The sequence below is a fragment of the Micromys minutus genome (genome assembly GCF_963924665.1).
Source record: "Micromys minutus genome assembly, chromosome: 7".
NCBI classification, from domain to species: Eukaryota; Metazoa; Chordata; class Mammalia; order Rodentia; family Muridae; genus Micromys; species Micromys minutus.
The window spans coordinates 31,333,528-31,358,630 of record NC_137976.1 but is presented as its reverse complement, the minus strand read 5'-3'; positions in this window follow the sequence as shown (position 1 = coordinate 31,358,630).

Below are 25,103 nucleotides of genomic sequence, written 5' to 3'. Positions count from 1 at the left end.
TCTGAGGGCATTCCTCAAATCATATGCTCTGGAAGTCTCATGTGTCTTCTCCACTAACTTTTATTTTTCCAGTAGTTTATTTACTCATTTTATATCCCAATCACAACCCCACCTTTTGGTTCCTCTCGTTCACAATCCTTTTTCCCCTTCCCTCTCCCTTTCTGCTTTGAGAGGGTGAGTGCCATCCTGTGACCCTGGAACTTCAAGTCTCTGCAGACCTAGGCCTCCACTATCTCGTAGAACAGTGATATAAAAAGTGCTTACGTTGGACCAGGTATGTGACTAGTGCCTGAGTACATACAATAATTCAAATAGACAATTTCTGACAGTCTGAATCGGAAAGGAGTGGGGTATAATAAAGTGTTTTCAATAAACTCTCTTTAATGGTCTCATGCAGCCATGTTTCATAACCCTAGACTGTACCAATTATCTAGGTGAACTATTCTCAGCTCATCAGTTGGTAACATCTCATTGGGTGCCTACTGGGTCCCCTGGGAATTTCTTATCTAAACTTTAAAGCCAGTCATTCTTCAGTCTTGGATGTTCTTTCCTGAAAATACCCATAAAATAATACCAAACATTTTAATTCTTCCTGTTTTTCCGTTGCTAGTGGAGATTGAAAAAGCTAGAGGTATTTTCATCTGTGAAGTAGCTGATTGTATTGAGGTCATAGAATGCTTTCAATGAATTCTGAGAAATTCTAGTTGGAGTGAATGAATTCAGGAAATAGTTGAGTCCATCAAGGGTAAGAATTTCTAGATATACATGACTTGCACCTGTTCAACTATTTCAAAAAATAAAAATGCTTATATACTTGAGCCAGAAACTGCTACTCATGGTGGGCAGCACTGTGAGGTGTCCTATAATCAGAGACTCACAGACAGCTCGGGGACCATTTCTTCCCCCAGAGTTTCACACACACACACAAAACTGGCTTTCTATTTCTTTTTGAATTCTCTAAACAGTTGTATTTAAAGAACATAGCTTCCTGATTAGTTTCAATCTTGATTTCTCACTGTGCAGTTTGGTGGTCTAATGATTTTTAGTTTGTGGTGCTCGTAAAATCTCTATAGTAAAATAGCTTGGACGTTTCTCCCTTTCTTCTTTTTCATGTTCCCATTATTTATAATGAGTCTTCCCAGAAAGTTTCCAGCATGTTCCTCAACTGCATGGACATAACCCAAGCAGGCGAACTAATCAACTCCAGGTTGGAGCCATTCAGCAGTGCCAATAAGCTACTCACTACTCCTGCAGATGTTTCTGCTTTGGGGGGCCAACAGAAATTTTATAGGTTTTTTCCTCCCTTTCAGGGAAAGTTGCCAGAACAGTCAAGAAACGGGAAATATATAGGCATACTCACATTTCGAAGTTGGGAGGGATATTATAACCCATAAAAGGAATCTTGAAGAAAAGAATTTCTGAAAACACTATTTCACAATAACTATGTGAAGTGTTCACCAGGAGGAAAAGGACCGAAGAAAGCATGCTTATATCAGATTTCTCTGTGTAAGGAAAACGGTGGGAGTACCATCGCCCTTAGAAATGATATCCATTCATAGCAAACTGCACCTGGGAGCCAGGAGGGATGCTCCCATTTGACTCCTACACAAACCAGAGTAAAATCACAATGAGAAGAAAAAGACACAGACTCGAAACTCATAATTTTTGTTTCCTTTGCTCTTGTCTCTCTTAAATTATTATAAAGTTGTGAGTTTACTGAAAGATAAAACACATGCTAGTCTGTGGGTGGTTATTTTTTCTTATCTATTAATTATGTTCAACATAGTACCATTTTACTCTGAAAAATGAGAAAAAAATAGCAACAACTTCCCTTTGAGTAGGGAGGTTTGTGAATGTTAATTTTTCCAGATTAGTTTTCTTGATTTTGGTGCTTTTGAATATCTTATGAGATGGAGTATTTGCTACGTGCCACGGTATTGTTTGAGACCACTATTTACATGGCAATCGTGAGTGAGAATCCATGCAACAGAGCACAGGCAGGGTTATGTAAGTTAAACCTATTTTCACTTTTGGAATAAAGTCAGAGATGCACGTGAGTGGGGTGAAGTCCAGATTTATCTGTCTGATTGTGTGGATGGGAATAATGAGGACGGGTTTGGGGAGCAGGGACTCCTGCTGTCTTTTTCTGTGTGGAAAAGCAATCTGTACAGGAAGAGAAAAGCCATTCCAATAACTGTTGCCTCTGTGTATTCAAAGTCACCCATAAACAGTTAACACAGAGACTATGACCGAGGAGAAAAGGTAGCTAGGCTCATCCGGTTCATCATTCCGATCTTCGCAGCTTATGCTTTATACGCTTGACAGAATAAAAGTGATTTGAAATGATTCCCTTAAAGAATGGTACTATTAAGGAAATACATCAGCAGTCGATTATACTTCTGACAGGAAGGTGTCCACTTTAAAATCCATTAGTATTTTATTGTGGGAAATGGAAGTGCTAATTGAAATCCTAGCAAAATGTTAGGAAACCCTTTGTAATCTCTGAAAAGGAGCCACCTCAACCTGTAAGATGCTTTATCTCTGTAACTGGCTATCCTTTTTTTAAAAAATGGACTCCAAATTATCTAGCTTATTAATTCATCTTAATTAATACTTGAAGGGTGACTAGTATTTGGTTGACATTAAGGAGTATCCTACTAAGCTGAGAAAATGTTTTGAAGAACTCAGAGTTAAAAAGGAGACATTTTAAAAACTAAAGTTCACATACATATTATCGTATATATTGTAAGGGAGGAGGGAGATGAAATGAGTATTTCCCAGACATGAAAACCTAAAGGCTGACTTTCATTCCACAACAAACACACTGATAAGAGGGAAGCTAGTTTCAGCATGGCGAGGTTGTTCTTAATTCATGGCATGGGGGGATGTGAGGCAATTAGACAGGATCTCAGAGACACAGAACCTTTTCACGGGGTTTAGGTATATGAAGAATGATAGGCAAGGGACCTCCTGGCTAGAACAACTGGAGAGGAACCACTCTTGAGAAATTGAAGGTTGAAAAAGAAGTGTAAAGTCTTTTTTGTGGCTTTACTGTGGGTTAGTTTTCTCCATGTATTCGATCATGTGTCTTCTCCAACCCAGAGCATGTTTTTACTTCTTTGCACATGCTTGCCTGTAGATGACTGATCAGTGGTCAGCTGAGAAAGAAATAACAGCCTTTCTCCTTAGCACCACTGTAACTATTACTCTCAGAGTCTCTTACTTACTGCTGTCTGTCCGCAGAGGCCTTGGCTTCTGTGTCTACAATTACTGAAGAAGCTGCTCAGCCTGGCCCTGCTCTGCATTTGTCAATAAAGGGCAGATCACCATAGGTTATAACGATGCTATTGAACTGTTGGTCGTATAATGCCCCATGTTAGAATTTCAAATGATTCCAGACTGAAATACCATCTCATTTCCCCGAGCCATCACCACCTCTTCTGTGTGACTGGGACTCTCCTCTTCTCACTAAACCACACCACATCACGGACTCATGTTTATGTGGAAGAGCATATACGCAAAGAGGCCACTAATTTTCCTGTTATACAGATGGCAAAAGCAGGGATTTTACTCTGAGCAAATGATACCAGCTCCTGATTTCATGTTTCACCACACATAACCATGGGTTACAGACAAAGCTACTTTGAAGATCATTTACAGCATGCAACACAATGATTAGACTGCTACTTCCTTATTAACTGACTGCAGATTAAAAACAAACCTAGTGCATATCTTTCCCACCATAAACCTGAGAATCAGTAATGTTTACTTTCACATAGGAGTCTAAACAAACACAGGTTTTTCCAGTAGATATATCTTAGCAAAAAGGTGGTGAGAGGCAGCAGGAAAGAAAACAATCAATGACAGGAGTTGTGGAGATTCTCATTAACTAAAAAATAGTGAGATGATATTCTTCTAGTTATCTTTGGTACTTACTACTCCTTTGTAAATGTATGCATAACATATTTGCATAAGCAGCCTTAATAGGCAGTATTTTTCATCCTTAATTAGTGACACAATTATTTAATAATATGAGTGATTTCTCCTTTCAATGTATTTGCATTAATCTTCCATTGCAGGGTTTGTGTTATTATGGGCATATTTTTGTCCCAGAAGTAAACTCCCTGTTCAAATAAGCAGCATTTTTCTTTCACATCTTGTCCTGTCAATGCGATTCTAACCAGAGGAGTTGAAGGGTCTTCTGCCTAAGAGGACAAGAGAAACCAGAGCAATAAGAACAGGGAGAACTCAGCAGAACTGGACTCTAACAATGGCTGGGAACAGATCCCTCCAACCCAACCATCTGGCCGCCAACACACACCTGGACTTCTTTATGTTTCATCCTCTGCCTGACCCTCTTTCCTTCTCAGTGTTGCTATTCAGGTTAAAACGAGTGCTGTCAGGGAGCAGACGGACTTCACTCCAGGCTCAGGAAGAGCAAATTCGACATAAGGACATAACCCAAGGTGTTCCCTTATGACCTGAAGGTGAAGGCAAACCTGATCAAAAGGGGGCTTTCTCTCTAAGGAGTAGAGGGAGTGTAGGCTGTTGCTGGCTCAAGACTTCTTGCTAAAGGCAGCCAGTTCAGCTGTGTCTTTTACAGAAAGCCCTCCAGAGGATGTCCTGAGCCATCAAATCCAGATCCCGTGGAATGCCTCCAGGGACTCAGGCATTGGCCGAAGAACAGAACTGAAGTAGCTGTTTCCAGCAATTTACAGTTCTCTTAAATAGGAGGAGAAAAATACATGGAGACGTTTTTGCTCAGCGGGCTCCTCAGCCCAAGACCTTAGAGAAGTTTCCATTGCTGCCAAGTTCATCATATGACTCCGCATGTAAATGGCTGTTCCACCATCTGAAACATTTCAGGACTACTCAACCCAGTCTGAGAGAATAAATCTATATCCTGCTAAACAGCAACATGTAATATTTATTGAAAACTTTAAACTGTATTTATAAATTAATATCTGATTCAAGAAGGAGCCAAATGTGAAACCCAGCCATCAGGATACACACACGCACACACACACACATATATGCACATAGATTCTATTCATAAATCTTTCAAATAGAAGGGATTAAACAGCCTTCACCTCTATTAGAGAAGTTTGAGGGGGCTATAAAAACTGAAATGTATTAACCGTATCTATGAAAATTTATATATAAACATAGTTATGGGTTAAATCATGCTCTGGGACTAATGGGGAACGTAAAGTACTCAGTGCTTGTTTCCTCTTTACTGGGAGGCTTTGGTAAACGGACATATTCAACATTCTGCAAATATACTACTTTGGCTCAGATGTATGAATCGCGGAAGAGGGGGGATCATCACTGGCTTTGAAAAAACAAAGGCAGCGTTAGTTCATAGCAGTAGATCAAATGTGTTTTTTTTTTTTTAAATATAAAGATTCTCAGTAAATTATCTGTAGTAGTGAACCCTTGAAGAAGAGTAGAAAAGTTATTCTATCAATATGTTTATATACATAAAGCTGCTATAATTTAAAAATATTGTTCAAGACACTTGGAGAATGTCTGGAGCATGTCCCTGTTTTGACATAGTTTTCCTTATAAGATTAAACTGGTCAACGCATGGTTTATTCATAGATATCTTGAACCTACCAAATGTATTTTCAAATATTTGGTATAGAAGCTGTTATGGCATTGTATTACACTTACTAAAAACTAATGACATAAGAGTTCCAACTTAATTATTAATAAAATATATTACCAATAAATCAAACATTAATAAGACATTGTTTACTAATAAATATATTATTAACAATAAATAAAATATCATTAAAAGACGATTAAATGTATATGGAATTGCGTTTAGGTTTAACATGGTTCATCTAGCTAATAAAAGGTTTGATAATTTCTATTTCCTTAAAATCTAGCTGTTTCACACCTTTAAATCACTTGCTTATCCCTCGAGGGTATGTCAACTTGCAGCATGGCTTTGCGTTCTGACTTCAAATGCTGTCATCTTTCCTTGATATTCTACTCTCTTTGAAAAATTACACAATGCTTCCTTGATTTCTTTAGCACCAATTATCACAGTGTCTTAGTAAGTGAATATTAATTTCATTTTTTTCATTTGATCTACAACAGTTCACTATGCATCTGTTCTGTTTTAGACAAGATAATAATAAATGGGAATAAGCCAACTTCATAAATTCTGTTACCATTTTCATGAACCTTAGTAGTGAAGGGAGGGAGGCTTTGTTCATTAGTGGGTGGAATGTAGCTGTGTGAAGTCTTTGTTTATTATACCTTAGACCCGAAAAGGTAGTGCCATAATTATTAAATGAACAATGGTAAAATGTATATGATAAGTATTATCTTCCATATGGAGATTTTATATGACGAAGCCAGCATTCAGTGAGAGAATATGATTAAAATCATAGACAAAATTTTTAAATAAGTTAAATGAGGTCATGAGAGTGGATTCTTACTCAAAATCAAGGATATCTTTGTAGGAAGAAAAAGAAATAGACTCAGGTACAGAAAAAGAACTATACAAAGTCACTAGGGAAAAATGCTTATCTTTCAGCCAAACACGGAAGCCTCAAAAAGAAACTGGCATTGTTAAAATCTTGGACTTAAGAGTTCTAGTTTCTAAAACCGAGAAATAAGAAACTGAATTTATTATTATTTTTTGCAATAGATAAATAGTAAATACTAACACACATCATATCCCTGACCCCTCAGTCTCAGGAAGCTGATCTGTAGTGATGGGACAGGAGGTCCTATTAACAAAATACAAATTTGACCTAAAAATCGTTTGCAGGTTCGTAGATAAGTAATTTAATTACATAGTTTGTAGAGGTTTCTTTTTTTATACTTATTAATTGATTAGGCAGTCATGAATTATACCAAAAAGGTAATCAGAACATAACTGAGCCTCCCATCGTTATACATAAATAAAATGTAAGGGCATAGACTGGAAAATTTGAATATTCACTTTATTTCTAATATCTTAGTCTTTTAGTATGACTATCTTGAAACACATAATCAGATAGTTATATGATCTAGCTTAAAGATTTAGTTAACTATAAAAGAGAATACAATAAATACGCTTGACTTCTGTCATTATATAACAAGTGAAAATATGGCATAAGATTTAGCAATTCCAATTGTTTTTAAATATAAGGCAATATAAATGTGAATAAAATAAAAAGTTCACGTATAAAACTATGCTGTGACTATTATCTCAACCCTACCAGGTTAGAATAGTTTTTTCTTTTAGTTATTCATCTGTAAGACTCAATAATTGTCCAATAAGTGTGATATATCAAAATAAAAATAGTTCCAAAATATTCCTTTCATAAGTGGAATTTTAAATGCCAAATTTCATTTTGTGATTGTATGCTTTGAAGAAAAAAATAAATTTTAATTACCACAAGCTAGTTTTCAAAATGTTATAGTATGAATGGTTTAAATATTTAGGACAATAGCCTCTACATTTTGATTAAAAGTTTATATTTTCTTAGTCTGCACATAAACTAATACTTTGGACAACACAAGGTAATCTCAAAGTGAATTAATATTAGTGATTCCATACTAAATAGTTAGCATGTACTTTTTTCTTGGCTCAAGAAGTACACCTCTGTATTGGCTTATTATTATAGTTTTATCTTTCAAATATTTCAAATATTCATATACTTCAAAATATTGTGTTGTTTTTTTATCATAAAGCTTTTTATGCAGCAGGCATCTTTTAAAATTTCTTAATAAACTTACATATTTATTTATTTATGTGTGTGTATGTGTGTGTGTTTGCATGTGTGTGTGTGTGTGTGTGTGTGAATTAATGCTTTAGTATGTATGGAAATATCAGGAGAAAAGTTGTGGGAGTTTGTTATTCCCTTCTACCATGTGGGACCCAGAGTTCACATTCAGCCTGCCAGGCTTGGCAATAAACATGTTCATCTAAGCCACCTCACTAGCCCATAGGACAGCGAAGCCACCTCACTAGCCCATAGAAGAGCGAAGCCATCACATAAGTCCATAGGACAGCTATTCTGTCACATTAGCCCATATAGCAGGATATTAAATTCATTTCTCAAACATATTTTAGTGGTTTGACATGAATTGCTCAGATATATCATATTAATATATAATGATAATATCTTGTGGTATTGAAAAATTACACTAAATAATAAGCCAATACAGTAGCAGCATTTCCCTGTGTGCACTTTGTCAGCCAAGATAAAACTGCACGCCAACAACTGAATATGGAATAACTAAGATTTACCCACTGTGAGATTACCATGGGTTTTCCAGAGGTATTAGAGTATGTGCAGACTAAGAATATGCAGACTTTTAATCAGAATTTAGATGTTACCATTTTTAATATCTAAAGCCATACCTCCTATAATATTTTGAGAACTAACCTGTGTTAATTAGAACATTTTTTTTGTTCCAAGAATACAATCACATGATAAAATTTTGGCATTTAAATTATACTTATGAAAGCAATATTTTGGAACTATTTTTATTTTGAAATAACACATTACAGATGAATGACTGAAGAAAACTATTCTAACCTGGTGAGGCTGGAAGAATAATCACTGCATATTTTCATATGTGAATTTATTTATTTTATTTGTATTTATATTGCTTTATTTTTAGTTATGTCTTATTTACACTTTAAAATAATTGAACTGCATCACAAGCCATATTTTTCATTAAGCATCTGTGATTATTTGTATATGCTTGACCTATGGATGTACACTATTAGTGTGTACAGCCCTGTGGAGTAGGGGTGGCCTTGTTAGGTTTGTTTGTCACTCTGGGTATGAGCTTTAAGGCCCTCATCCTAGTTGCCTGGAAATCAGTCTTCCACTAGCAGCCTGTGGATGAAGATGTAGACTTCTCAGCTCCTCTTGCACTCTGCTTGCCCAGATGCTGCCATGCTCCACACTGATGATAATGGACTGAACCTCTAAGCCAGCCCCAATTAAATGTTGTTCCATATAAGACTTATCTAGGTCATGGTGTCTGTTCACAGTTGTAAAACCCTAACTAAGACAGCATCCCAATGTTTAAAACATGAGTCTTTGAAGAATAAAACAATCTCTCCCCATTATAATATGTATCTTTTATTAAAAATATTAAAGACATATCCAATATAAGATTTTATTTTCCTAACTTATAAAATAGCCACCTAAGTTGTGTGTACTATGTGTTTCATTCAAATACATTTATGACATGTCAGTATATATTTGACACTTCTTTATCCTAATTATTTATCATTACAAACATTAATTTTGTCTCCCAACTAAGCTAATCTCACCCCTGTTGGATATATAGAGAGTGTAAATTTTCTGTGAGTCATTATGTTTTTTCAGTATTAAAATCTTTCAGTATTTTAAAAAAATATGTGAATCAAACTATTTTTCTATATCTGGAAGTCTTGAAATAATGCTAAGGCCTAAGATGAGTTTTTCAATAATCAAATAAATCACAGAATACACAAAAATAGAGCAATTAAGAAAAATAATAGTAAAAATTTACCATGTTCAAAATAGCATGGAAAGATTTATTTTAATTTTTTTCTTACATTTACTGTGTGAGGGTTGATTTGGGAACGGGTGCCACGGCATGCTTCTGGAGGGCAGAGGACAACTTGGGGATCCGAGGACCAGAATTTAATCCCCAGAACCCACATGGAAAGAATTTTCAGCTTTTGAGAGATGGATAAAGTTTCAACTGCAAAGGTAAGGAAATGATGCTGCACGTGGCTGAAACTGCAGAGAACCGCAACAGAGGCAAGGGAATTGGGGGCAAATTATAGGTGAAATTAATGTCTTATTTTGGCAAAAATAGAATGAAAATGAAGAAGCCTTGGCAAGAGGTTTGGAAACATAAGCAGGAGATGTGAATCTGAGCAGAAACAGCTCCCAAGAGAACACTTAGTAGAGAACAGCTAGTAATGGCAATGCTACTAATCTGGTATCGTTTTAGGGCAGGATCAATTAGTGACACCATTATGTAAGCAGTTCGATACACACATGATTTGATACTCAATTGGGGAAAAACTCTTCATACAGACATATTTGTAAATATAATCATATTTCATTAATATGTATAAATATATTAAAGCAATGAACACATAAGTTTACCAGAAATCATTTTGTCAATAAAAGTTCCTTTAAGGAGCTATACTCTATTGTATACACTATGAATTTTACATGTTACATTTTAAACAAATTTATTACAATAGTAAATCGGTTTTGAAGCTGCTTAACACCAGGTTTTCTCATCTCCCTTAGAGATGCAAAAGCAGTGGCCTTTGATGTTCAGACATGCTTTTCTCTTTTAAGGTTTAAACTTCTGAATAGTATGCAATTATTTTGCAGAATAAAGCACAGTTGTTCTTGGTCAGGTTACTATTGTGATGAAGCTTCACAGACAGAAGCAACTTGGGGAGAAAAGAGTTTACTACACCCACACTTCCTCAGAAGAGTTCACTATGAAAGCTGTGAGAAGGGCATTAAATTAAGCAGGATAGGCACCTGTAGGGAGGACCTGATATGGTACCACAGAAGAGAGCCACTAACTGTCTTTGCTCTTGTGCCTTCTCATCCATCTGCTTTCCTACAGAACCCAATATCACCAGTCTAGGGAAGTAAGGTCCACAATGGGCTTGGTCCTGCCCCATAAATCACTAATTAGGAAAATAAAATGCCTTACAGGCTTGCCTACAGCCCAATATTATGGAGGTGTTTTCTTAATTAAGGCTCTTTCCTCCCTGATGACTTTAGCTTGTGTCAAGTTGACATACAAATACCAGCATGGTATATATTCCAAAGCAGAGTTTGATAATAATGCTCTACAAAACCTGAAGGAGAATGATATCAAACAATGAACAACCTAAAATTATTACATGGCATCTCTATGAATACCTGTTCAGCCTGTATGTGTGAGACAAGAAAGATTCAAATAAAATATAAAAGGCTGAAATACTATGTGTGTCATTCATTTTTTATTAGAAAAAATAATAAATGGGACAGGACTAAGACAAAAGGTAAAATAATATAGATTTCTCCTTCCTGACTAGAAATGATTATACATAAAGATCCTCTTGTCCAATATATGCTGTCCTTTAGGTAATTTGGTGGTCACATGGTGGCCATAAAGGCAAATACTTTCACAAGAAAATGATCAAAATGTAACTCATATTTTTTTATTTAGTATTGTAGTTGGCATTTTCTAGTAATGCAAAATTTCAATACACATGAAGAGTTATTAGATTTTAAAGTCATTGTCACTCTCTATGTTATGCACACATAAAGTAAACATGAGTTAATTTTAAATTACATTGTATATGTAAGTATGTATGGGTGTATGTATATGTGTACATATGTATATATTTGTATGAATGTGTGTATGTACACATGCATATATTTGTGTGTACAGCTGTGTGAGCATAGCATAGGTGTGGAAGTCAGAGGACAGCATTCGGAAGTTGATTCTTTCCTTTTTTGAGGGGATCCTCATGATAGAACTGAGGTCATCATGCTTGTTCACAAGTGCTGTTCAACATTCACCCTTGCTAGATACTCATTTCTAAAAAGTACTTTATTTGTGCCGCTTGACAATTTTCACTGTAGTTTTTGGCTTAATTTATAAAATTGGGCACTAAAGGTATAAATTTGGTTTTATCAATTCTCCATTTTGAATTCTTAAAGTAGTTCAATAAGAAAAATAAACAGTATTTACTCTATTTGGTATAATTTTATTGAAACCTCTGTTTTACAAAAGATATTGAGCTAGGGTGGTGAAGTTTATTGCAGGAAAATTATAAAACTGAGAAAAATGTAGAAAAACATACAAAATAATATCTTCAAAATGTTAAGCACCATGTAAAATGTAGGATACATTGCTTAATGTTGAAAATGTTTCTCAAAAACTTAGTATATACCCTCTTCAGAATTATAATTTTATCTTTCCATATGTTATACAGAATTTATTATAAAATTATATATAAAATAATTATAAATTGCTACTATTTGACAAATTGGTACAATGTTATCAGTTATCAAACAATTTACAATCAATTTAATGACCATAAAGAATGCTAGAATTGTATATATTTTATTCTCCCTAAATTTCTAAAATTGTGACTTTTCCCTCCAATAAGTTTTCTCTGAAGTTATGTCTTTATAAACAAATTAGCACTTTCTTGCCAATTTTCCTTTTTAAGTTATTAGAAATACAAAAGTTAAGCAAAACATTATAAAAATATCTGGACAAAGTGATGTATTTTCTCAAGGAACATTCCAAAATGTTGTACTTATACCACTTGGGCAGAAACTGAGCATAAGATCTAACTGCTGTTGCTTCCATGTACTATTCATTTCAGCTACAAAAAAAAAAAAAAAAAAAAAAAAAAAAAAAATAATTGCTTTCATGACTCTCAACTTTGCATTTCATGATTCCACAGGAAAATGGAAGCTTTCATACATGTATAAGTCATTTGTTTTTATTCCTTTGGATATCTGTTGCACACATTTCTGAAAGGGCACATGTTTTCATCTTATAGAATCATGTGTTCTCATAGATGAATAATAGTGTTGTCTGTCTACCACATACATTGAATTCCTTTCCAGCTTCAGATTATTTTGATACTCTAAAGTTTTAACTTGATATTGTTATTTTTCTTTTTCCATTTTGATTAATTTCACTTGTTATTGTGCTTAAAGGAACTTCTAGATATATCTTAATTTTTGACAAAATAACTTCCATTAAACATATTTATTATATTAATTGTACATTTCCATTGTAGTAATAAAAAGGAATGATAATCAAACAACAATTGAAATATAGACTCCAGGAAAGTCATGTTCAATGTGGAAAGTATGAATGAATCCAAGACTATTTCAGTTCTCTCTACTTCAGACACTGCTTATGTAGTACAAGTGAGAACACTGAACATTTATGCAGACTCAAATATTTGCCAGTGTATTGTCAGTTTAACATCCTAGGTGATAAGGCTAAACCCTAAACTCATGAACTCATTCATATCCACAGACAAAGAAACTTCCCATTGATTTTTTAAAGCCTGTGTGTCTTGGTTGTATCTTGATTTGTATTTTAGTCTTTGGTGAAGATGGGAGTCCTAAAACATACAAACTACAAACCAATTTTAATGGAAAAGCATGTTGGAGGACCAAAGTGACCATTGCTTTCAGTGGACTCTAGAACAACACATATTAAAGAGAAAAGACCATTCAGAAAGCAGTAGTCATGATCTAGGTAGGGATATTTGTGGTTTATGAGGAATCACAATATTAGTAATGTAATTAGGACGTGGTTATATTTTTTATAGAACTAAAAGAATCCTAAATCGATAAAGATATCCAACCATCTCAGGAATATTTAGAGTGTAACTCTCTAAAGATAAATTTATCATTATTCTGATGAAATTGGTGTAGTAGATAAATTCCTCTATGGAAAATGAGAAATTTAATTTTTGACATGATAAATTTTAAAAAATCTCATTATCTCTAGATACTTATGGTGATACCTGATCACCAAGGTTATGGTATTGGTGGTGGGGTCTGTTAGGAGTGATTAATATATTAGGAGGTCTTTATTAATGGGAATATGTCTTTACAAGAAAGACAACAGGGATCTGTTATGACCTACCTATCATTAGATGATGCAGCTATAAGGAATGTCTAAGGCCAGAGAGTAGGCTATCACCAGACACTGGTTCTAACATCTTGATTTCATTTTCTCTAAAATCCACAGCTGTGAGAAATTATATTATTTCTGAGCCACAGAGTTTACAGTATTGTGTTACAACATAATAACAAAACATTTTCAATGTACTAAGGACAATAATTTATCAATGCTATGTTTTTACATGGAAAACAACTTCCCTTCAGGCTCATATCACCAGCATCATTTACGGAGGTCCTGGAACCTTCAGTATTATGGATACCTGTGACAGAGGTTACCCAGATGTGGTAGCTAGTGACAGAACTTGAAAGTAATATGTGCTTGTGGTCAACACAGGCTCTCCTCTTCCTGATTCAAGGAGAAGTGGGGAGTGTCCTCTTCCTTGCCACCAAAGACTAACACCATCTGTAACCATGAGGCAGAACATTTTCATCCCCTTAGCTGTGCTGTTTGAAAATTTTGTCTTTGTCTTTGGGTATTACATCATAGCAAGGACAATGTCATTGACTAGTGCAGAAAATAGGGTCATAGTAAGAAACCTGATTGAAAGACTGAAGATGTGTGTTATCAATACCTTGTAATGTAAGAAAACCTTACTAGGCCATTCTGGGGGGAGTTCCACAAGTTGAATGCTCATAAGAAAGACTATATTTATAAAGTTTTAGAGTACTATAGAAATCCTTTCAGGACTTCAATCGAGGCAATCGATTCCATAGAGGCCATAGTGTGACAAAGAATTTAGCTATGTTCTGCTTGTGTCTGAATATTAGAGAAGAACCAAGTTCCAAAGTTCTGGGTTAATTTCCTTGATGGAGAAAATTTCAAAACAAAACAAAAAAACCCAAAACTGCCCCCCAAAACCCAAGAACCAACCAAACAAAACAAACTTATCATTGGGACTGGGGTGTGTTTGTAACTAGCTCTCCTTCATCAGATTACAGTGAACACACAAATAGACGAACAGATGGAGCAAAAAAGTGGAAGATGCACAGGTGAAATGAAAAGAATACAGGCTTTCAAGTTGCAGACAAGGCAAGTGTAGACAAAGTACAATTATCATTGTTAAAAAAAAGCCATGCTATTAAAGATAAATATCAGACTTTGAACAGAACTGAATGGAATGTGCTCTGAAGACACTTCCACACATTAAGTGCTCTGGGGTGAAAAAGGCAAAGCTAGTTGAAGGATTTTTATTTACCACTCTTCATTGGACTAAACACAAGTCAAGGCTTCATTTGGAAGAGTATTCCTGAGAAAAAGAGTTTATAGAGTGCACTATTCAAACAGAGCATGAAGAAACGTGTACCACTTTGAAAATCAGAAACTTCTGCAGCTATGACTGTCAAAGGTCATCTTTAAATAGAAGCAGAATCTGGCATCATCCATTCCAGGCTAACTTTTACGACTACAGAATTATGGGTTCATAGTAAGATTCAAGGGAAAAGAAATGTCATCAGGCAGAGTGTATGGCCTTCCTGTATGGAATTCCTGGTACAATAATGACTGAAACTATAAACATGAAGCTTAAATTGCAAGAGAACCCATGTAGTTGGAACCTAGGAAAGCTGCTGGCACCAAAGGGAACTGGGCTCAAAGAAGAAGAAGAAGGCATTTGGCTGCAGTTGGCAGAGACCTAGAACCTGACTTTGAGTCTACATGATGAAATCATGAGTCCCTGATACTGGTTATTAAGCTGCATGGTCACCCTCACTTTTTAAAATTTAGTTTAAATTAGCCATTTGTCATTCTTCAATTTTTTGCCTTGATTCCTACTGCCATGGCTCTTTTCTCCTCTATTAAGCCCAACTAGTACTATTAAGCCTAATTACACAAAGTACCTTCATAGTTTACCCATGTATTTGTACATTGTGATAAGCATGGCTAAATAGAAACATGCAAGTGTTTTGAATTGCATCTTTTAAAAATATGGTATAGTGACTGCATACATAAAATGAGCTGTTATTGTGATCTGAACACCTCGGTCTTCTTCTCTGCCCTAAATCAAGCCCTGTAAAAGAAGATTATCTCATGTTTTTTCTTTTGGTATCCAGTGAAAAATAGTTTTTTCAACATTTTCACTTTTAGTTGTTGTTATTGCATCTTATTTCTCTAAAATGTTACTTATGCTCTGAAAGAAAGAAAAAAGATACAAAACATAAAGTTGTCTCATGCTTTAGCTGAATAGGTTTTCCAACTTCACTCCACCTACATAAGAAACCTGTTACAGTGTCCTTTTACCTTTAAGTAGTTATCTTTTAAATCAATACATTAAAATGATAATGCTATTTATTGGATTTATAACAATTTTTCCTTATAGATGTGTTTAAATAAATTTGATATTTTATCTTTGAAAAAAAAAGAAACCTGTTACCTTTTGTACCTGTTGTATGTGCTGTGTCTCTGCACTAGATTCCATTCCTCTTGCTTTCCTAATATACCAATCCTTCAATGTTTGATGTTGTGTATTAGTATTCACATATTCAGTGATAACTTTCAGCGTCAGAGTCAGACCATGTATATTCAAGGACATTCTCATGAATGTAGAATTAAGCAAGCACAAGCTGAAAACATTTGTGTAATTTTCTCTTTAAAAATTTATTTATAATACTCTTTCCTAAATTCATTTTAATCAAACTCTGGAAGGAGGTGTTTACCACAAAAAGTATGTAGTGAATTCTTGGAGGAACAGACAGGCCCCACTTCTAATTTCTCCCTCCATGGCTCTACACAATTGTCCAAAAATGTAGCACTGAGCCCTTAAGATCTATGGCTTTTATTGTTTGTAAGATAGTGTAAAAGTAGGAAAACCACAAAGAGAGGGCCACTGTCGTCCATGTGTTCTTAGCTTAAAAAGAGGCACATATGGATAGAATCACTGTAAACAGGAGATGAGACAGAGAGATGTGTGAGAAAGTGTAAACCCAAATGAAACCAACACGTGGCAGGAATAAAGCAACCATGAGCACAAGCCTGTAATTTGTAGGTATGCTCATTAGCAACCCGTAATTTCGTCCTCCAGGGATTAATTATCTAGATTGGAGGATAAAGGGAGTAAAACATAACCATTTACTCAGGGTGAAAACAAAAGACTGTGGGCAGTTAAATGGGCCCAATGAAGTCCCTGAAATGATAGGGCAGATATCAAACAAAGGGTCTACCCATGGAAAGCAGATGTACCAAGAGCACAGAGCCAGATGCTAAAAAGAAGAACCATTAAGAACCAGGGATGAGGTTGTTAGGGCCAAGCTGTTCTCTATGAATATACAGGAAAAAAATGAGCATTAGCAAAGACATCTCAGACTCTGGCCATTCACCATCTCAGTTACCTTGACAACATCAAATTTCACCTGCCACAAGAACAGTATTCATGAGCTCATGAGAATGACTAAGAATGGTTGCACTAAAATGTTCATCTATTATATCATATTCTCATTTGGGAATTGCTGAAAGCATTTTTTTACAATCAAAAGCATAAGATTACTTTTTAAATTCCATATCGAGATTATAGTATAATTATGGCATTTCTCCCTCCCTTTCCTCCCTCCAACTCCTCATGCACACCCCTCGATGCTCTTTTTCAAATTAATAGCATCTTTTTTTGTTAATTATTCTTCCATGTACATATATATAAACTCCTAAATATAACTTGCTCAGTCTGTATAATGTTACTTGTATGCAAGCCTTCAGGATTGGTCACTTGTTACTGGATAATCAATTGATGTGCTCTTTCTTGGGGGGAGGTCTGCTCCATTGCTCTCAGATTCCTTAGTTGCCTGGAGTTCTCTGTGCAGGGTTGAGGCCTCTTGAACTTTTCTTTGTTCAATATAGTGTGTGTGTGTGTGTGTGTGTGTGTGTGTGTGTGTGTGTGTGTGTGTGTGTGTTTACAGATACATTTGCCTGTGCATGTGTATTTGTGAAGGCAATAGGTGGGTTACGGGTATCCTGCTTTGGTACTCCCTACCTTAATCTTTTAGAACAGGGTCTCTAATTGGACAGGAAACTAAGGTATTGACCAGCAACCCATTTTGCAGTCTCTCTTCAACAGAGTACAAAGATTTCAGGTAATGTCTGGTCTCCTCCAGCTTTTCAACTGGGTTCTGGGATGCAAACTCAAAAATGCACGTTTTCACAGCCTTTGCTCTTACCCATTCTCAGTCCCTTCTCCAAAGCTCTCCTTTAGACACTTAAACATGTCTTTCAAATATATAAGAGAAAGCTGATCTCTTTAGTAAACCAGTTAATGTGTGAACTTAGATTTGCATGAGAATCCTTTTACTTTTAAGTGATTTGCATGAAAACTAGGAAAGGAATGGTTTTCACTCAAAACAGCACTTCATTTAAAACAGCAGAAGCTCCGGAACAAAAGCCTTCTGGCAGATGCTCACATAATCAAAACTGTGCTTATTAGGAAAAAAAATTAACACACTATATTAACTTGATATTTTCTTTGATTAACAAGCACTCTCATATTATAAAAATTGCTCTGATGTAATTAGCAAAGAAATTTATATGACATTTTTTCTCCATGAAGTGGCAGATGATATTAAGTTATTGATGGAAAGGTAAGCATCTAATAGAGCACATATTTCACCTTTATAACAATAGTTTGTCTTATTACAATTTGCATTATGTTTGTCCAAATGTGAACCCGGCTTTTACAAAGCATTAGCACAATGATGACACATATGTTCTCTATGTGAAAAAGGCACACATTCATCATGATTAAAATGCTTTTCACAGTTGTATTTGAGATCATTTGCTTTAATGGCCCTCCTAAGAATCCTTCTATATTTAATTATAGGGTATATTTGAAGAATATATGGAGGAAACTTTGGCATGAATATTAATTTTTATAGCTATGGTAACATACTACTGAAGGCTGGGTGGTTTAAAACGGATATTTATTCACACAGGTCCAGAGGCAAGAAGTTCAAGATCTAAGTGCATCTCCGGGATAGGCTTGTCTATCTGTGCCAGAGCTGTCCTTCCTTATCCTGTTCTAACTACGACTGACAAATGGTCCTTTTTGCTGTCACTTGGATTTTAGTCATAGAAACCTGCTGTCACTGGGATTTTAGCAGGGGAAATCTGCTCCCTGCTCTGCCACTATCTACTGTCCCTTTTCCTGTCTTAATCTGCCCTTTCCTCTTCATATGAGGTTTGCAGTCCGGGTACATTAGTGTCTTTCCAAACACAGTGTAACCATATCATAATTAGATTATATCTGCTTAGACCCCATTTCCAAATTATTCCCTTTTCTCTCAAGACCACAGTATAGAAGCTGATTGACTCAATATCTAGGACTTTCAAAGTTCTCTAAGAGTATTCAGGCAAGGGTCAGGGAAATAAGGAATAAGGTGTTCCTGTAGCGTGGGGACAGCATGTAACATGTATTGTATAGATTCTAAGATGGACAGGGTGATATATTAAACATTGACAATAATGATAAAACCATAAAAAGATGGGTGGGCAAGTAGCCCAAGATGTGTAACTGTACCTTACCTGGTGACATTGTGTCTAAACATAATGCTTTGCCAAAATTAGGGAGTCAAAACTGTCACAGTGGGTTACATCTTGTGCTGTTTAATCTCTGTGAAAAGCCCCTCCTCAAACGTCAATGGAAACACGACTCAGAACTATGCTTGTCACCTCAAAGATCTTCCTCATTCCTATATGGTCACACTGACCGCCTAACTTGCAGATGATAAGGTTCTAAGACTTACCGAAAACGTGTTCCAGGAGAGTCTCTGTGATCCAGCATCTTCTGGATATTACAGGATGGTTATGCTCATGAGATTAAGGCAGCCATGGTTGCCTGTATGATAACTAACCCAAGACAAGTCCATCAAAATCCTAGCGTGCTTGGGGGAGGACCTCCCAAAGGCAGCTGAGGAGTTATTGACAATTGATAACTGCTTGGGATGAAGAGTCAGTTTTCTTCAGGGGCGTGGTAAAGGGTTTGTTTTCCATTGTATAATGGCTAATCACACTCACAGGGGTAGCCTTAATTGTACTCAGTGAGCTTAGTAATAGGGGCATGATGTTAGAAGGGGGATGTGTTGGAAAGGGTCTGGAAGAGTTGAATATCAATCAGCTTAACATTTGTTTTCCATAAATGGACACAAATAATAATCTCTAGAGCCTAAAAAGAAAAAAAAAAACTTTCATGTCTTCTGCCAGTCTGCTTGGCAGCCTTTCCTCTAGGGTGCCGGAGCACCGGGGAGAGCCACTCAGGGGTATTCATAACAGGGGTCCATAGCCTATGATCTCGCTCATGGGAAATGCAACCAGGCAGGAAGGTGAAGAATCCTGGGATAGAGGCAGCATCCAGTTTGCTTTCAAGTGAACACCTATAATACAAAGGGGTTGGGAGAGAGAAGCCTTTCTCCCGGAGTTCAAGGTAGTAGTCTTTATAATGAAGTCCCCTGACCCCCTTAGGTATCCTTGATGAAGGAGATGGTCCTTGCTTGTCCAAACGGTTTTAATTTGATGGTAATGTGAATGCACACACCTTACTCAGAGCAACCCAAGAATTAAACACCTTTTGTGGGAAGGAATGCCCAGAAAGGGCAGCTCATTGGCTGAAAGCTCAGGGACTTTCTAGATATCTCATTAGCATGGAGACCTTCAGGTTTTTATGCTAAGTGACTAATTACCTCTTAGTGGGGTGTCATGGTTGCTTGTTCCAGATCAGGTAGTTTGACAGGGAGCTGGCTCCACTCCTGCCCTTCTCAAGTCTGAGATCCCTGGGTCTGTGCCTGCTCACCCTTACCAGTTTTTTTCTGTCTGGTGACATGGTTTACTTGTCCCACAGTTCCCAAATCATTAATTGATGGCCTTCCTCAGAGAGTCCGCAGAGAACCAGGTTTCCTGAGTGAGTCAGCTCAGAATTATTCTTGCTTCCCAGGAAATAGCTAGTTTTGCTTGATTTACTAAATGAATATATAGTAAACTCTGGTTTCATTCAGGTAAACATTTTCTAATATAAATTATTTTCTAGCTACGCTGTAAAGCAAAATTATGCCAAAGTATTATTGTTAGCTGAAGTGAAAAGGTAAAGTTGCCAAGTATTTTATCATTCAGCATAATTTACAGCCTTATTTTAGATCCTCTGTCAGCTGTTGTAATGAATCCACTTTTTTTGCAGGTCCAGATCATATGTTATCATTGAACTCGACTCTAACGGTGTCAGTTTCCAAGATCATGGGTGAAAATTGTTCTTAGTGCTTCCCCAGTAAAATTTTATATCTCTTTGTTGTCTTTGTATAATTTAAAAAGCACCTTAAATCAGACAAAATGATCTGAAAACTAAACTAACAAATTTCTTTTTACTGCATTGACATATATAAGGAACAAAATAATTGTCATAAGTCTCATGCTAACACATTCTAAATTTAATTTAGTTATTCCTAGGAGTCCTTTCATTCTAAGGCTGGGTGTTTAGACTCCCTTGGGATAGGCTATTGTGCAATTAACCAATTTCTTACAATAAATGTGTGTGGAAAACAGCCTCACTTGTTGTTGCTTTTGTTGGTTTGTAGCCTTGCTATTTTAAAAATAATTAAATCTTTTTTTAAGTTATATGTATCCTTTGTTTGAAATTGGAAAGTATGTATATATGTCAGCATATGTGTATCTCTGTGTTTTAATACATGCTTTGTATTTAGTTTCACTTGCCAGCAAGCAGGAATTGGGGTATAGACCTGCTATGATAGAAAGACAAAAACCTGTTACTGTGATGTCTCTAAGAGGAATGCTCAGAGGAGAGCATTCTTGTTTGAAAAATAAATGCCTCCAAGTATGCGAAACACTCTCATCACTTGTCACACGCTCCTTCTGTCGTGTTAGAATATTTTTCCAGCTAATATTAAAAATGAAGCATCCCTAGTTTTTAGTTTCTCTTCTCCTAAGTGTTAAAGCACAGCATGATACAAAATCCAAGTTTTTCGAACTCATGCCCCTTTCTGACTTTAGGAGTGACCCTATGTGCCACGTTTCAGTGATGAGCCCTACTTACTTCTTTTAGTTAAGCCTTAATATATTTTTTGTTTTTTGTTTTAGTTTATCAAACAGTTTTATATGTCAAATTCTCAATCCACAAACCTTCTACATTATAAACTTATAACCACTGAAAGAATAACATTATCAACCAACCAACCAACCCTTCCCCCGAGAGGTCCCTGAATCTAAGCCACGAACCAATGAACACACATGGAGAGACCCATGACTCCAGTTCCTATTGTAGCAGACGACGACACTGTCTGGCATCAATGGAAAAGAGGCCTTTTTTCCAGTGAAGGTGCATTTTCCCAGGGTAGGTGTCTTAGTCAGGGTTTCTATTTCTGCAAAAACACCATGACAAAGAAGCAAGTTGGGGAGGAAAGGGTTTATTCAGCTTACATTTCCATATTGCTGTTCATCACCAAATGAAGTCAGGACTGGAACTCAAGCTAGTCAGGAAGCAGGAGCTGATGCAGAGGCCATGGAGGGATTTCACTTACTGGTTTGCTCCCCTGGCTTACTCAGCCTGCTTTCTTATAGAACCCAGGTCTACCAGCCCAGGGATTGCACCACCCACAATAGGCTGGGCCCTCCACTCTTGATCACTAGTTGAGAAAATGCCTTACAGCTGGATTTCATGAGGGCATTTTTTCAATTGAGGCTCCTTTTTCTGTGATAACTCCACTTTGTGTCAAGTTGACACAAACCCGGCCAGTACAATTGACCCCTTGTCAACTCGACATGCAAACAAATCAATATTAAGCTTCAACCCTTACTTTCTTGTTCATCCCCAAGATCTAGATAACCTTAAAAGTCTCAGACTCTTTACCAATTCTTACATTTTAAAATTGCAATACCTTTAAAATATTCAGTCTCTTTTAAAAATCCAGGTCCTTTTACAATTCAAAGTCTCTAAACTGTGGGCTCCACTTCTTCCTTCAAGAGGGAAAGATATCAGAGCACAGTCACAATCAAAGCAAAATTAATCTCTAACCATCCAGTGTCTGGGAATCCACTTATGAACTTATCGGCTCCTCCAAGGGCTTGTGTCACTTCTCCAGCTCTGCCCTTTGTAGCACACACCTTCTCTTCAGGCTCCAGCTGCCGGTTCTCCACTGCTGCTGCTGTTCTTGGTGCTCATCTCATGGAACTGGCATCTCCAAAACACTACTGTCAGTCCTGGAGCACTAATTGCCACCGAGGGTACACTTTCACCAATGGCCTTCCATGGCCTCTCACAGTGCCAAAGCTCAGCTGCTCTCTATTAACCCTTCATTTCTTCAAAACCAGTACCACCTGAGTGACTCTTACATGTTACCATGTCCAGTCACAGCACAAGGTACAACCTTGGCTATCTCTGGAACACAACCTCTGTGTGCTCTCAGAAAACAGTTCCCAGAATACTTCACCTCAATGATCTTGGTCTCTTCTTAATCACCACCAATCTCTTAGCTCCAGCCAACCAGCACCAATAGTCCCAGCAATGCAAAGGTTTTGCTTTAGTAATTCTGGTATCTTGTTAATCATAGCTGATTCTTCAGCCCCAGCTAACCAGAACCACAGAATCTTCACAACCAAAGCAGCAACAGCCCTGATCAAAGAGCCTTTAATCTTTCCTCTGAAATTTCACAAGCCAGGCAGGTGTCCATCTTCTGCACTTTTCACATTACCTTCCAAACTCCTACTTAACATGCCACAGAGCTCTTAATATGACAATGACTCTTCTAGCTCAAAGTTCCAAAGTCCTTCCACATTCCTCCCCAAAACATGGTCAGGTTGTCACATGAATACCCCACTCCTGGTGCCAACTTCTGTCTTAGGATTTTATTGCTATGAAGAGACACCATGACCAAGGCAAATCATAAATAAAAACATTTAATTGAGGCTGGCTTACAGGTTCAGAGGTTCTGTCCAATATCAAGGCAGAAGCATAAGCCTTAATATTTGACGTGAAGACTGAGAAATAGAATTCCATGTGATCAGAGTGAGTTTCAGTGTGGCTTAGCTTGCTCCTCTGTGTATATTCATGTCAGATTTCCATATTCACAGTCTTCCTTGTTTTGAGGTAATCTGTCAAGGAACATAGAAAGCTCTGTTATAGCCAGACTGCTTGGCCTATGAGAACCAGGCGTCCTAATGACAAAATCTGCCCAGCCCTTGGATTATAGATATTTATCAGAGAGTATAATTTTTAATACGGATACTGGATATCTGAATCCTTAGCCTCATGCTTACAAAGCAAGCAATGTACTTACGGAGACATCTTTCAATCCACATACCACATCTTGCAAGTTTGAAGATGGTTTTATCTTCAATGAAACACTATTTCTCTTTACTTATGAATGTTGATTACATTTTTCTTTTTTTCTTATTCTTCCCGGGAAAAAACCCTCCCATCTACCCCCTTTGTCCTTTTCTCCTTCCTTCCCCTCCTCCTCATTTTGTAGGCCAATATTGCTTAGAAGTTACTAGTTAGCCTAGAATGGCTTCAAATTTGTGATCTTTCTGCCTCCCCTCCCAAATATTAGGGTAATATCTCTACACTACCATGCCCCAAAACACTTTGCTTTTTTCTAGCATAACTACATTAAACTAAAAGCTGCTAGTCAAGTCAATTTGCTAAAAATGGTACATTTAATGGCATTCATAGTGCAAATATACATATATGTTATATGTATACATTTTTTAATCTCTTTTTTGTGACTTCCAAGATATGAGCATGAATCTGTCTTAGATTTTCCCATCTGGATCTGGGTATCAGAACAGTATGTGCAAGACTGGACACATGAGTAAATCTCTCTGAGACAACCCAGTCTTGTCAGACTACCAGAAGACAGCAGCACTGTGATTGTTCCCAGAAATGAGCCTCAATACCCACCCATATAGCTGATCCCTAATTACTCAACTGCAGAGGCATGAGACATAAGGGATTATGTGTTTCTGTGAGTAATTTGGGAATGATTCATTAACATGAATGGAGAGGAGCTACGGCAAACACTCTTTACAGCAATCTTATGGTTTTCATCTTCTTTTATTTGTTTTTATGTTCCTATTAGGTAAACTAAAGAATGCTTTATACACTAAATTCAGTTTGTATTTGTGTGTGTCTCTGTTTCTGTCATAACTAGATATATAATTTGTATGAGATACTTAATCAATGTACTATCATATGATTACAATCACTGACATCTATTTTAGAGCACTTTTCCTACCCGGTTATTATAGAGCGAATAATTCAGTAACATATGATCAGAGCTAAGACATTTTTCTGATAAGACAGGGAATAAAATCAATTTCATAAATATAATGTATAATAACAAAGAGTATAAGGTTTTTAATTGAAATATACACCTAATACTAGAGAGCTGGGAGAGAGTTATTAGGTGAACAATAAAAAGAATTTAAAATTTTAAGCT